This window comes from Anolis sagrei, chromosome 1, assembly GCF_037176765.1.
Source record: "Anolis sagrei isolate rAnoSag1 chromosome 1, rAnoSag1.mat, whole genome shotgun sequence".
NCBI lineage: Eukaryota > Metazoa > Chordata > Lepidosauria > Squamata > Dactyloidae > Anolis > Anolis sagrei.
In genome coordinates, this window is record NC_090021.1 from 141,914,715 (window position 1) to 141,931,676 (window position 16,962).

Consider the following 16,962-nt stretch of genomic DNA (forward strand, 5'->3'; position numbering starts at 1 on the left):
CAATTTTACAGTTGCACTCAGTGGTGTGAAGTTATTCTTCATTAAGCTGCCATTACATAACGTAGATATACAATCCTTATTAGCAAAAAGAACATATTACAAATAGAGTTGGCCCTTCACATTTGTAGGCTTAACTTTTGTGAGTTGGATTATTCACAGATTTGATAAATACGTATTCTCTGGGAATATGTTCTCTCTGAACGTTGAGCACAGAATCACACTGAAGGACCTAGAGCAGTGGTTCTCAACCTGAGGTCCCCAGATGTTTTTGGCCTTCAACTCCCAGAAATCCTAACAGCTGGTAAACTTGCTAAGATTTCTGGGAGTTGTAGGCCAAAAACATCTGGGGACCCCAGGTTGAGAACCACTGACCTAGAGACTCCCACAGAGAACACAATCTGTAGGCATTTTCAGACCTTCCAATGTGATTCTATGACCAACTTCTGGTGGACATTGACCACAGATCCATGCAGGAGAACCTAGAGATTCCTAAAAATATTTTAAAAATAGATTTTTTACATTCAGTTTTTCATTTTTATGGGGTTTCTGTACCATAACTTCCACAATAGTGGAGGACTTGTTTGCAAATTCCTGAAAGACTACTTTCTCCAGTATGAGCCAGCCTGAAGGATAATATCATCAGAGGAGGTCTTGTTGTGTGTCCTCCAACGCCATAAAACTACACATGAAAGAGTCCCCTCTGCAGCAGCATCTCAGTTGTGGAATACTACCAGTGTAGTATCAAACTACCTCTATTTCTTCTTGTGTTTCCAACAGACACCAAATTATGAGTAACTTCACTTGGCCTGTGGTTCTTAAAATTAAAAGTGTCTGTTCTGTCTGTTTTTATACTGTTTGAGTTGAAACTATTTTTTTTAAAGAGAGTATGGACTAATTTTAATTAGATTTTTATTATTTATTTTAATGTTTAAATTTTTTTATACATTATTTAAACTTCTAGGGCTCTATTAAGTCAAGTAGTAATATATAGGTAGGATGAAAAATATCTTTCAAACCTCTGTCCAGGAATGTTTTTCTTTATCTCCGCACAGTATTTAGAGAAATGAGGGTGCTCTAAGCAAAGAGTAACATATTCATAAGATACCTTCCAGCCTCACCAAGATCCTCTTATATTTGAACACACCACAATCCAGATGATCTGGCAATTCAGATTTCTAATGAATGGGAAGAAATTGCACAGTCTACATAGCAAACCATATATAAGCCAACCAATTCTTGAATGGGGAAAGGAGCATATGGGAACCGCATAGCCCAATTGGATAAAAGGAAATTGAGCCTGCCCTTAAAGGAAATAGGACTTAGCCTCCTCCGGACACTCTATAACTCAAGCATGCCTTCAAACATTGAATAAGATTTTGAGATTCACTAAGATAATAAAACTTAGGAAGCAAGTTCTTGCAATAATCCTGCCTCCTGAAGCATATAATCAAGTTTGAAGTACTGGAAGGGGATGTAGGTAGTGAAGAACAGATGAAGCAAACTGTTGCCCCATGCTTATGTAGAATTCAAACCAGAGACAGAAGGTGAATGACAACTGTCTATTTTCCTATATGACACCAATAGCAGTAGAACACCTCTTACTTTTGTATCTACTTTCCTTGCTTCTTTTTGTACTACTCATTGACTTGTTTTCCTAGACCTGCATTTCTCTTGTCTTTGGCTTAAATTCTTGACCCTACATTTGCAAGCCACTTATAATGTCAAAGGACCATATGTAAAATGGCAGAGCTAGCCCAAGACAGTTGTTGCAAAATATCAAATTATGCTCTACTTCCAAACATAACCCGAGTGCATGCAGTGGCCAGAGATCTTGATTTAAGGAGTAAGCATGTCAATGTCTGGGAGAAAGAAGCTAAGTTTTATTATAGGAGCACAATTTTATAATAGGAAAGTTATTCGGGGTTTTGATCCATCCTAGCTACATCTTGGAAGATCAAGAGAAGACTCATGGGAAGAAAAAGAGGCAGAGTGTCAGTTTATATAACAAAGAGGTCAGAATAAACATAAATGGAGGATGCTTCAGGTCACTCAAATTATCTAACCCTATTACTACCGTCCATTGTGAGACAGTCTTCATTCTTCAATGCTAAGCATTACAGCATTTCCAACAACTTCATCTAAGTTCATATTACCTAAGACCTCACAACTTCTGAAGATGCCTACCATAGATGAGGGCAAAATGTCAGGAGAGAATGCTTCTGGAACATGGCCATACAGCCCGGAAAACTGAAGTTGAAAAAAATCTCATTAATACTTCTGTATTTTGCATTCAAAATACTATTAGGAACCAAGAAGGAGGGGTGCATGTTGTAAAGGATAATGGGATTTATTCTAACAATCCCAAAGCTGAACCACCAAAAATGTCAAGGATATGGGAGGTTATGAGGAATGAATCTGTACCACGCGGAGAGGATCGCCCTTTGTTTGGAGATCTCACCGTGGCCTCACTAAAAATGTAATGGATCGTTAATTAATTAGGGTTGACTCCAACGATATACTGGCAGAGGGAACCTTCCCTTTGGTAATCCCACCTATATGCCACCAAATGTAAAAGACTATTAAATAAATTTAATTAAGTGTTTGGAAGTGTTTGCCACCAACACACTATTTTCTGAGGTAATCTTAGTATGAACAATGGCTACCACCACACTTAAAGGAATATTTAGCTTCTGGTTTGGCAAGAGGTTTTAAGTAAGCTGTGTTGTGCTGGATTCGCCCTCAGGGCTCTGAACTCCGAGGCAAATAACACTGAGGTTCTTTTACCTAAACGCTGCCACCATTCTTAAACTCTGTTTTTCTAAACTGCTATGGAACTATTTCACATTGAGGCACTCTTGAGACAGTTGTTTAACAAAGAACAAAGTTGTTTATTTGTGAGAACTGTGAAAATACAGGCACTTAAGCTTAACAGTTGCAGTAATGAGTAGAAGCGTATGGTTACTTTAAAGAACAGTTCGAGGCTTAGTTTCAAAACAACTCTCCACTCCCTCAGGGATTTAACAGACATCCCTCTGACTAGACTTCCTTAAAACTCCTGACAGTCCTTTCCCTTGGATCCATCTTTAAACTAGCTATTCTCCCTAATAGCTATCTATCTATACTAACTGACCAACTCCTGGCTTCTCTGACTCTTCTCCTAGTTCTCCACAAAACCTAACTGTCTTCTTCTCCACACAAACCCTGCTTCCACTCTTCAAATACCAGACCCTAACTGACCTGTCAGATTTTTAAAAGCATCTACTTTTTTTCTCTGCTTTCAAGCTAAGCTTCGCCCATTCTCTCCCAGTCAATTACAAAGCTCTCCACATTTCCCTCCAGGCTGCTCCTAAGCTCCGCCCCTTCTAGGAAATGGGTATTCTAAGATGGCTACCTCCATGCACCATCTAATTTAAATGACTGCCGAACTTTCTGGGCCTACTTCCTGAGCTTTCCCTGGCCTAAAAAGGTAGGGAATTCATCACACATGTCTTCTCACTATTTGAGGTTGAGCTGTTCTCTTACTACCAATATTTCAACAAGAAAGAATAACTAATCAATTTTCTTCCTGCTGCCATGCAGTTTCAAAGTGCTCTCAATGAGGTAGAGAATGTCCCCATTTGCATAATGTGATGTAGAAACTATGAAAAATAGCAGTATTTGCAAGAGTAATACAGACAATCCCCGAGTTACAAACATCCAACTTACAAACAACTCATAGTTAAGAATGGTGGTGAGACAACAGAAAGTGAGAGAAATCTACCCATGGGAAGGGAAATTCACTCCTGAAAGAGTTATCATGGGGAAAGGGGTCTCCACTGAAGCTTTATCGCCATTCTTTGTTTCCACAACAAGCCTTTTTTCAAAATCCAATTATCACAGAGACAGAATGTGAGGTGAAATCCTCTGAACAGGGGCACAGACAGCAAAACAAACCCGACAGGGGTGTTAACCCTTCCTGTATAGACTTTCTGTATATATTTCAGATTTCAATATTAATGTCAAAAATATGTAGTATGATTTTACATAGGATTTGTGCTACATTAGAACAGTAAAGACAAATATCACTTAAGTAAAATAAACATTAAATAACCAGAAAATCAAAATAAGGTGTAAACACTAAACTAATCTGGGTTTCTATTATTGCAACACATCCAATGAAGTGGTTTAAAACCAGTATAAAAAATATTAGGACTAAGCACATTCCAGTCTACTTGGAATACACAAAGCTCATTCCAGAAGCTTAGACTGGAGTTAAACTTAAGAATGTACCTGTTCTGACTTACAAACAAATCCAATTAAAGAACAAACCTACAGAACATCTCTTGTCCATAACTTGGGGACTGCCTGTAGTTGTTTATTATGGTTAGAGTAGTTGAAGTTATATACCTCCTTTAATCCCATAAAGGCCTCAAGGCAGTTGATAAAAGGATTCTAATTACTATGCTTTTGCCTCTCAGGTATTTACACTACAATTTGGGATGTTTCTGCCTGTGGCCATTTTAACATAAATTTCATGGCAGGGCATAATGCAAGTTTAGGGGATGTCTGACCCACAGGCCATATAAGGCTCACAAAATCATTTAGTCTAACCTGGCGAAGGGAAGGATGTCTGCCTTGCCTCGGTCTGTCCACTTAACCCAGCTCCACTTCTATGGGCCAGGTGTGCTTACTATTCAGACCTGAACTGCTTGAGGGTTCCTCTCCTTGTGCAGGTGCCTTCTGCTTCTTCTACTTCTTCTGCTTCTTCCGCTCTTGTTTTTGCCAGCTGAGCCAAAGCGGCATGCAGCAAGCTTTGAATCCCACCCATGGGAAAAAAGCAAGATATAAATAAATAATAAAAAGCTGCATGTGCTACACAAGCTATGAAGCTTTTGTTTGATTTTTAATATATAATTTTATAATTTAGAATAATATAACAATACATAATGTTGTAACTGTTCATCTATATAAATAAAAATGTAATTTTCATTTGTGGGATTAACATAACTCAAAACCCACTGGACGAATTGACACCAAATTTGGACACAATACAACTATCAGCCCAATGAGTGACCATCACTCATAAAACACTGTAAAACACAGCAGAAGAGACTTAAAAAGCCAAAAAACAAAATTTACATTACAACACATGTGCAAAACCACACACACACATATATATACAAACACACATATATACACATATAGACAAATATATATACACACACAAAACACATATACACAGATGGCTACAGCAACGCATGGCCGGGGACAGCTAGTTTGAAATAAATAAATAAATAAATAAACAAATAAATAAATTAAAGATATGGCCCTTGAATGGCATTATATAAATATCCAAATGGCCCCTTACAGAAAAAAAGGTTTCCCACCTCTGGTATAAATCTTTGTCATGAACCATGATTGATAAATGATGCTAACAAGAGTAATTATTGAATGGCAAAGATGGAATGAATATATGCTACTACTTTATTTGAGCAAAACTAGTGGTTGAATCCTTACTAGATCTTCCAGGATGATGATTGTGACTTGCTTGGGTGGGCATTATGACTCCAGAATTCTTATTGACATACATTGCTTATTTATGTCAAAAACCAGTATGGACAGATTTCTGTTTTGTTTCTTTAGTCTCCTACTGTTGCTTCATTTTGGATCTGCTCCCTTCATTGGCCTATCACGGAAGGATGCCGTTGATGTTACTCAGTATATTTTTGATGTATTTGACATGCCTGGGGAGAAAAATCTGACCAAGACAAATGACCTCCAGGGTTGCATAAAAATATTTTAGTAAATATGTTCTAAAGTATGTATGTGTACGCGTACATATTTAAATATGCAAAATCACACCACACACTTGAAGGACACTTTAGAAAATTATATGCCAAACAAACCCTTCTGACTTTTGTTAGTGCTGATGGAAAGTGGCAACATATAAAATCAAAGTTTACAGCTGACCAGGTTTTTTTTGTAGTGAGTAGAACAGATGGCAAATACATCCCCACCAAACTTGGCACTCTTAACAAAGGGAACAATATGCACTGTGCTCCCCTAATTTTTCCCTTAGGTATCCTTGCAGGTGACTGGAAAGTCTGATGACAGGAATGACATGGCTGGAGTCCCTGAGGTCTAGAACTGGTCTTTGGTATGGTATTACCATTGTTTTACCCCATTACCTTCTCCTGAGCAGCACCTGCAATTATTATCATGGTTTTGAAGACACTCCGCCCTTCCCCCAATGGGTATTGACTGCATACAAAAGTGTGTGTCTGTAAGAACAATCCCTTCAATTAAAAAAGAGGAAAAGACAGCACCAAACTATTTGTGCATAATACTATTGAAAGCATTCATTTATTTCTTAGCCTTTCTTGGCAGAATTAGAAACAAATTCTCCCTGTGTGGATTTGTATGTTTATAATAAAAGCAAAGCTGCCAGAAAGACTACTTCATCTCTCCCTCTTGCACTCTTTCTCAAACATGGATATCCTTCTCTGTAAAGCATGAATGCAGTGGAAATGTCTTGCATAGAAGACACACTCCGTGTTGGGATAAATAGGAGCGCATGCCAAAACGGTGCTGATTTTATATGGTGAACAAAGTTGCTTTAGCTTTGCTGACATGTTTCTTTCCCCCAGTAAGTTGGAAAAGGAGTGAAACAAAGGTCTCAGACAAACACGTAATATAACACTATATATTTGTGGGAATTGTGTGGTCCTCCAGATGTTGTTGAACTGCAGCTCTCAGCAACACAGCATAGCCAAGAGTGACAAATTCAAGGAGCTGCTGTTCAGCAATATCTGGAGGGCCATATGATTCCCAGGTTGGCACAATTGTTGTTAGCTGCCACCGATTTTGACCTATGGCAACCTCATGAATGATATACCTCCAAGCAGGCCCATAGCCAGGATTTTGATGGGGGGGGGGGCTGAGTTTGATTCGGAGGAAGGGGTGGGGATCTACCCTAGCAAACCTTTTGTATCATTATCCCAATACCCCCATGCATATGGGATATATTCAGCATAGTGATCAGATAATGATATGAATAAACATAACAGTTTAAATAATGTACTAGTAAGGTCTTCTTGCGGACCACCCTGAGAATTTCGGTGGGGGGGGGGCTGAAGTCCCTCAAGCCCCCCCCCCCTCCTCCCAGCTACGGGCCTGCCTCCAAGTTACTCTGTCATCAACCTCCTTGCTCAGGACTTGCAGACTCAGGGAGGTGTCTTTCTTGATTGAGTTTATCCATCTGAAATTCAGTTTTCCCCATTTTCCTATGGCCTTCTATCTCATCAATCTATCATTGTCTTTTCTAGTGAGTCATATCTTCTGATGACTATCCACTGTATCTGTAGAACTCTTCTCCAGTACGACATTTCAAAGGAGTTGGTTTTCTTCCTGTCAGGTATCTTCACTGCCCAGGTTTCACAGCAAACATAGGAGATTATCACATTAGGGTTAAGAAGTGTGTTAGGAACTTCTTAACCATGAGTGGAAATGCTCCTTATCACATGATACCATCTTAATCTCATTTCAAACCAGTTCCTCTTCCCAATCTGTGGACCATTCAACTTTTGGCGAGCAGATGGAGAGGATCTCTGGCTCCATAGACACAACTTCCCATTTTCATTCCATTCATTTCCTATTTTTATTATTCCAGGTAACTGCATAGTTTTACAGGTCATTTCTGGCATACTTATGGATTGCCTTTGTTGCATAAGTATTTCTTTATTGTTTGCAAGACTTCCAATATATATTTTATCAAAATGTTATATCTTTTTAAATTATTTTCATAGTGTACAGGAACTTTCAATACTATTTACTAAAAAGTAAGTCCAGTTGAGCTAAGATGCCCTGGTTTGTAGATGGGAGTATTAAGAAACTGGGTGTATTCATATTTAATGGAAAAATAGGATTTCATGAATATCTTCACCTATTGTATATATGTGCTTATGTTATCAAAAACTTGGTCAATGGAACCCAAATCAGGATCCGGATAGATGATCTGCACCCTAGCCACAACCCGGAAATTCCAAAAATAGGAACATTCTAATGGGAAACTATACTTTGAACAGGTGTCTCTATGTCATTCTCTGCATCAATATCACTGACCAAACCATTGCCATCTTGAACCTCATTTACATCATTCCCTCCCCCATCCAAAGCACCCTGACCCTGAAATACAATCACAGGCTGAACTCCAGCACTTGCCATCTGGGTAGCCCACTGTGTGTGCATATGCACATATCTGTGGTTATCAATACAGACAATAATTGGAATCCATTCCTACCTGTGTGGATGGGAAAACTGAGACATTCATCACTGTATCATCACAAGAACCAGGCCCGTAGCCAGGATTTCGTTTCGGGGGGGGGGGGGGCTGAATTTTTTTCAGGGGAGGTTTCGGGAGGGCTGAGTTTTAGGGGGGGGGGGCTGAGTCTGAGTGAAAGAGGGTCTAGCCTAGTAAACCTTTTGTATCATTACCCCAATAACCCCATGCATATGGGATATATTGAGTATGGTGATCAGATCATGATATGAATAAACATAACAGTTTAAATAATGCACCAGTAAGGCCTTTTTGCGAACCACCATGAGAATTTCGGGGGGGGGGGATGGGCTGAACCCCCTCAAGTCCCCCCCCCCCGGCTACATGCCTGACAAGAACAGGCTTCTCTTGTGCAGATGACTTGTAAAACCAAGCAGATTTTTCTTGCCCCATCATAGGTACAAACTCAGACATTATTAGTTGCTGATTTTGAAACACATGATTTGCTTTCTGTGGGCAGATCAATTGACAATGTCCTGCATATTACTGAGAAACCATTACTTTCAAAATACAAGGAAACCATACAATGAATTATAATGGGAAAGGAAGAAGAGGGGAGGGAAATCCTTGCTAAATGAGTCATATGCAATCTTATTCACAGGAGGTAGTAATATATGCTGACATAGCACTATCTGTCCCAAGCTGTGCAAGGGTATACGTCTCAGATCATACTCCACTTCTTATGTAATCATGTCATTAGGCCTCAGTGGCTGCAGACCTGCATTTTTCCATAATGCACAGAGCATAATTTTGCAGGAGGAAATGACTCACATAACTGCCCCTGGACTAAATCATAATTGGCATGAGAGATGATACATATCATAGGATTCATATCATTACACACAGAGAGAGACACAGAGAGAGACAAGGAGAGCGAGAGAAAATGCTTGTGTGCGAGAGAGAGATCAGATCTGTACTTTCTGAGGGGAAATACTAAGATATCCCTTTGACAAACTGGATAGGTGTCCTTGGCTGCTGGTACATCATTTATTACCTTGTCATCTTGAATGCAGGCCCATGGAGAAAGTGCTTTTTGGGCATTCTTTTGAACTACACAGACAAAATGTTACTTATTATTATAAGACATCATTTGTTGATGTAACTGCCAGAAGTTTACATGCTGTGACTACAGTCCTATATCCCTTCATCAAACTATAAATATCTGCTTGCAGAAGTATGCAACAGTAGCATTACACTACAGCAAGCAGCGTGAATGGGCCCCTGACGTGCACTCGTATCATGACATGTAGTCTTTGTACATCTCCATATGCAACTCAGTTTCTGCCATTGACAGCAAACTGTGACTGTTGAACAATATCAACTAATTCACTACAATGTATACATTCATATGTCGGTAACAGAATGTCAGCCTGCATTTTGTTTGAGATTTGCAAAGGTCTTAATCTTTAGTTTGAAAAATCTGTCACGTACTCATATATATCAGCTACTTTAGGGCAATGGGGGTTTTTTTTGTCATTTCAAGAGTGACTTGAGAAACTGCAAGTCGCTTCTGGTGTGAGAGAATTGGCCGTCTGCAAGGACGTTGCCCAAGGGACACCCAGATGATTTTTGATGATTTTATCATCCTTGTGGGAGGCTTCTCTCATGTCCCCGCATGAGGAGCTGGAGCTGATAGAGGGAACTCATCCGCCTCTCCCCGGATTCGAACCTGTAACCTGTCGGTCTTCAGTCCTGCCGGCGCAGGGGTTTAACCCAATGGGTGATAGGGAGGGAAATGGCCTTTAAACACACTAAAAAAACAGTGTGTTTGAAATGGCCTTTAAACACACTAAGTGTCTACCTCTGATTTACAATACTGTTTTACTCAGATGTTTGTATACGGATGCCTTCATGCCAGTAGTCATTTCATGCTATATGTTTAATAAATAATAATAATAATAATAATAATAATAATAATACCTTTATTTTAAACCCTGCCTCCATCTTCCCAAGGGGATTCGGGCCTGCTAACATGAGGCCAAGCCCAGCAATACAATACATCAATATAAACAAAACAAAACACAGCAATAAAATGTAATAAAATACAATACAATACAAAAACCAATATAAATATCACATCAGCAATATAAAATCACAACATTTAGACACTGAGATCAGACACTATGGGCAGGACCGCTTCTATTGGGTTAAAATCAAAATTAAAAACTAAAACACTGGGTGGGACAGCAGTGCAATGTATATGGACGGGGATCTGGAGGGTAGAGTTTATAATTTAGCACTATGATTCCAGTTCAATTGCCATGGCTACATGCTACCCAGTGTTTGTAATATGGACAGTTCTAAGTATTCCTCCCTAAACTGCAGGTAAAGAATTCCATAAGATGCAACTATGACAATGGTTCACAGTGGAATCATAGTGCTATAACCGTATAGTGTGAAAGTGTCTCACTAATGGGATATCTGTGGAAAAGTTGTCAAATAACAACTCTAATCATTCCTGGATGATGGGATTTGAAGTATAACAACATCAGGAAGGCCACAAATTCCCTATTGCTTATTTTGTGTTATGCCTGGCACACTATGAGGCAAAACAGATGCTCAATCAAACATTGGAATTCTATAAAAACAAACAGCTCTTTCATTATAATTTGATGTATTAATGTAGTGATTTGGGATTGAAAATGAAGCCTGGATTGTCCTTGAATGTGTGAACTATAAGCGAAAGAACCACAGAAAGAGTTTATGTCACTTGGAAAAGTCAAAGCAATGTGCAGCTCTTTAAATATCTTCATTAGCAACATTTAAATCACTTATATAAACTGGAATGGGATCAAATAGAAGATCAAGCTGCAGCTGTGCTCAACATCTGCTCTGGAAATGGGAAAAGATGTTTGCATCGGGAGGAAAGTAGACATAATGGAATTATGGTAATAGTACTGTGTGCATTCTAGAGCTCAAATATGAAGTTTGTTTTAGAAGCAACTCAATAAATTTAGGGATGTTAATAATCCAATTAACAGCTGGATTTGTTTGTTGTTTTCTTCAAATCAGTCAAAAGCCATCCCAGATAATTCTGGGAACCACCCCATCCCATCCACACCACGAAAGACCCAAAGCCCATCTCTCTGGATGATTCTTGATTGCTTGACAAAGATCTCATTTTTGATTGGATGGCAGAATTCTTGTTCATGTCACTGAAACTTCTGATTGGACAGATAGAAGCTGGAAATGCTAAAAAAATGAGTTCTTGAAAGATGGAAGATTTTATCTATTTCGTGTCAAAGCATTGCATAAATAAATTAGCACAAAAACTGAGAAAATAGAGGGAACACAAGTGGCTAAATAATTCTAGACCAAAACCAGGCAACAGCGACTTCACTTTCTGTAGCTTGAAACAGTTCCTGTTCTGTGCATGAGGCAGGGCATTGTGGGCAAGCATGCACATGCTGAGTTGTTTGCTCTGCTCCACAGTCACACAAGGTGGAGGATTCTTCTAGGTAGTGCCATTTAGCCAGATTGCATTTTGATCTAAAAACAACACTTCTGAGTCTGTGTTGCCCATTCTTGGTTTGTCCCTGGAGAAAGACCCTCATTGGGGGGGGGAGGGGGGGATCCAGTTGGAATTGACTGGTTTAGCTGATTTTTCTGTCCAGAGAGATATTCTTGCTGTTGCTGGAGGAACATTTAGAGGAGTGGTGGTTCTCATGAAACTTTTCCATCGTTTGAGTCTACTAGGAGGAGGCTGGTTCAACCTTATTTCTCTCGCAGTTGGCAGAAACTTCCCATTGCACATTGGGGGAGGGGGATCCAGCTACCTTACAGAGTCTATCAACAGGTGTAGGTTTGAGACATCCTGTGATTATCCTATATATTTTGTTCAATGCCACCTGTTTTGCATGGGCAGACATGTGCCAAACAGGGCAAGCATACTAACCAGTTGAATAAGACAAGGCCAGGGCCGATGTTTTTATTAATTTTGGGTATGCACCCCATGCACTGCCAGTAAGTTTCTGCAGGATGCTATTGCGGGCAGCTACTTTGTGCTTGGTGTTCATATAATGTTTCCTAAATGTTAGTGTTTGATCTAAGGTGACACTGAGATATTTAGGATGGAGGAAAAGACGGAAGTCAAACTGTTTATAAAGTCTCCAACAAACCCATACTGAGAATAATATTCTTGGATGAAAAAATCCATAAAATACTGGTAACAGGAAAAAGGAAACTCTCCTCAAATAGGTTTCATTTCTTATCTTATAAGTGCTTGAACTATCCCACAAGTTATGAATTGGGAGCTCAGGCAACCAGAAGATAACCTCCAAACAATTACATATTCTCTGAAAAATTGCAAAGAACCTTTAGTAAATGAAAATCTAAAGAGATGGGATGGAAACTCATGTTTCTTTCAACCTCTTCACTCCCTTGGCCAGTAATGATCAGGCTGTATTGCATTGCCAGAGAACATGGAAGTCCAGTGTAGCAATTGATGATGAAGCTTTATGTTCTGTCAGAGTTCTTGTTGGACCTCAGCCAACATTTTGCTTTATCCCAATGAGGTGGTGATCTTATTGAATTTTAGACAAGCTTAAGTAGCTACAGAATGAGTTTTCCCTCTGTTGTAGAGGTAATGACTTATAGATCAACTGTGAAATATCTGAGAAGATAATGTAAAACATGTGAATGGTCCTCAAATAACTATGAGAGTACAGGTCAAAATATTCAAATATTGTGGGATGATATTGTGCCATTCTATCTCCAAAAAGCTTCAGTGAATAAGCCAGCTTTAATACATTTCTCCCACAGAAAGATTATTGATGCATCCAAGCAACCATTTAAGTATTTCAATAAAACACCCCCTTTTTAGCTCCTTACCTGAGTCACGAATTAGATCAAAGTGAAATTATCTGATATTAACTGAATTCAAACCTGATTCATACGGCCTCTTTTGATCTTAATAAGATGTGCCCAGCACTACTATCTTCTTGAAAACTACACAGTGTCCATTAGTAGTGAGGACTTTTCTGCCTTCCAATTTATATGGTTAAGATAGTTAAGATAGTCATGGACTCTTGTGATATGTATCAGATGAGAGTTATCAAAACTCTTTGGCAAAATATGTTTTCAAGCACTTACTCAATTGGACTCTCTCCTACCCATTTATATGTGCTAATGTACTTGAATTGGCCATCAGCACAACAAAGAAAAGACTCAGGACTGGTATGGAAGAAACAAGCGAAAAGAGCTGTTTTAGTGAATCATAGAATAATAGAAAATGTATGAAAACTATCAAGTGTGTAAATCAATCAGGACAAAATTTTGTACTAACTAAGAAAAGGAAAGCGAGGAACAAAAAACAACCTTTCGAAACCCAGCTTTGAGACTGCTTGTAAAATTAAATATTTGAGAATAAATATCACTTACAAAAATTCCCAATTATTGGATTATAATTATGTTTAAAAATGGAAGGAGATAAAAAAATAAACCTGCAAAGGTGGAATGGGCTGAACTTGTCACTTATGTGTGGGGTCTTAGTAACAAAGATAAATGTTTTGCCAAAGATGTTTTTGTTTCAATCTTTACAAATCCTGTTAATTGAAATTCCATTAAAACAATGCAAAAACACCATTTGGCAAGGGAAGAGACCCAAGGTCACATTCAAGACATTCTGAAATGAAAAGAGAAAAAAAAGAGGTGTGGTCTTTTCAATCTGAAAATGATTTCTGTTTGCTGTTTGAATTGACTAAAAGACTGATTTTTTTGTTTTTTGTTAGTTTGTTTGTTTGGATAAATTAAAATCTTTGGAAAGGCATGACCTTATTAGAAATCATAACCTTTTTGGAAAATGATGCTATAACCTTTTGGAAAATGGAAATTTCCATAACCTTTTGGAAAATGGCATTCATCATCATTTTGGGAAAATCAGGAATCTCCCTGAGAAAAGTTTAAAACTCACTTGAGTCAACCTTCCCCTTAGTGGTAAATATATCCATTAATATTCATGTAAGGCAATTTGGTTTCTCAGCTATTAAGCCAATATACAGAGATATCTCTGTGAACTGTTAGGGACAAAGATATGCCAGTGCACAAAACACACACACATTTATAGCAGAGTTTCAGAAATGTTCTTTCAGTTGCCCAAAAAAAAACATCTACTCTCCCTTTAAACATCTTGGTTTAAATCATGCTCTCAAAAGACAAAATACTGTATATTCTGAAGTATAAGCCTAGTTTTCAGCCCCCTTTTTAGGCTAAAAAAGTTCCCCTCGGCTTATACTCGAGTAAAGGTTATTTATTATTTTACTTTGTTATTAGTATTATTTTTATTACATGTATTATTTTACTCTATGTGTTGTTTTTGTTGTTGTTATTATTATTATTATTATTACATTTATTATTTTACTCTATTTATGATTATTACCTTTACATTATTTTACTGTACTATTATTTTTATTACATTTATTATTTCACTATGTATTATTATTACATTTATTATTTTACTCAATTACTGTTATTAAATTTCCATTATTTTCTCTATTATTCTTCTTCTTACATTTATTATTTTACTCTCTTTATTATTATTGGAAGGATATTTAAGCACATTTACAGTAAAGAAGGTCAGAATAATGGTTTCATCAGAGTTGGATAGTCTTACCTTAAATTACAGTTTTATGTAAATACACAAAAACATTTAACCTACTGATGATTATCAGTAGCATCTGCATTTCTCACCCTCGGCTTATACTCGAGTCAATACATTTTCCCAGTTTCTTATGGTAAAATTAGGTGCCTCAGCTTATATTCGGGTCAGCTTATACTCGAGTATATATGGCAAGTAGACTTTTTTAAAAGTAACATAGTTGGTTTACTCACAATCTCTGTTCTGAGAGTGTAGTGGAGTCTCTGTTTCTAAAGACTTCTAAGCTGTACTGCTTCTTCTGGTGCCTGAAAGCATACTGTTTCTACACTGAAAGTATAATGACTTTTGCCTTTCTAAAATGGAGTCTGAGTCCTGAATAGTCCCAGATCTGATCACATGGTCTGCAGTCTTTCCCACAACATAGAGTTAAGGAAAATTGCATACCAATGTACAATACAGTAAGCAATCTGAATTATATACATAACAAATAACTAGTGGAGGCTTGAAGAAGGTTGCTATTTCCAACATCGTTGACATCAAAGAAGAGAGGACTACTGCAACTACAGGGCTCTGTTTTGAAATTTGGAGTTCATGCCTTTCACTGGTATGATAAAATAAATACAGCATTTGGAATATTTTCAAGAATAAATGTCGAAGTTGCCTTTATGGTGCTCTCTGCATGAAGCATTGCTCAGAAGAGAAATTTATTTAAAAGGTAATTGGGTCAGCCTATAAGGATTTGTTCATCTCTTTCTATAAATATCTAAGTATGCCTGTCTGTCCGTCTGTTTAGCTATACCACAAAGGCTGTTACTAAGTGACAATCCAGTAGCCTTTTTTGATGTCACTGGACTGGCTATTGCCAGGTGACATGGTCCTCTGTGATGTCACTGAGATAGAAAGATGACATATGTATTAGGCGAAGCGAGCAAGGAAAGAAACGACCACAAAGGGAGCCATGCTGCCATAAAGACATTTTGAGATAGGGCCTCTCACAGCTGGAGAAGGGAGAAAGGGGCAAGAAAAGAAAGAAAGAAAGAAAGAAAGAAAGAAAGAAAGAAAGAAAGAAAGAAATTAGAAGGAATGGAGTGGAGAAGAAAGAAAAAGGAGAGCTGGAAGGAAGAGAAAGGAATGGGGAAAGGGTATGAATGGAGAGAAATGTTCCGGACCCAAATCAAGGTGCAGGTTCTCACCTACAAAGCCCTGAATGGTTTGGGACACGCCTACCTTCGTGACCGCATCTTTGTATATGAACCCACACGATCTCTTCGATCATCTGGAGAGGCCCTGCTCACGCTCCCACCTGCATCGCAAGCACGATTGGTGGGGATGAGAAAGAGGGCCTTTTCAGTGGTGGCCCCTCGACTCTGGAACTCACTTCCTAAGGACATCAGGCATGCCCCAACTTTGGCAGTCTTTAAGAGGAGCTTGAAGACGTGGTTGTCCCAGAATAATGATCCCATAGTACTTTGTCCTCCAAAGCACTTTATATTGTTTTAGGTCTGCTTGTATGTTTCCACAAACCGCCCCATCACTTTTTCTCTCATGTCCAGCATTATTTTTAATTTTTATTACATTTGGCCTACCCACAGATTTTAAAGTGTAGTGTCCTATTTGATAATGTTTATGTTATTGCTTTATTGTTTTGTTGTTTTAAAATGCCTGTATTGTTGTTGTTATTGCTTGTATTGTTGTATTTTGGGCTCGGCCCTTGGGGAGATGGTAGTGGGGTATAAATAAATAAATTATTATTATTATTATTATTATTATTATTATTATTATTATTATTATTATTATATGAGCAGGAGGGCAGTAGCCCATTTGACACCTGGACATTGCTAGGTAGATTTGCTAGTACTAAGGATCACTATAGTTTCAAGTTGAGATAAGAGTTCATGTTAGAAAGTTATTCAGTGCAATGGTTTACATAGCTATATAAATAAAAATGTAATGTTCGTTTGTGGGATTAACATAACTCAAAATCACTGGACAAATTGATACTAAATTTGGATACAATACACCAAACAACCCAATGTATGTCCTTCACTCA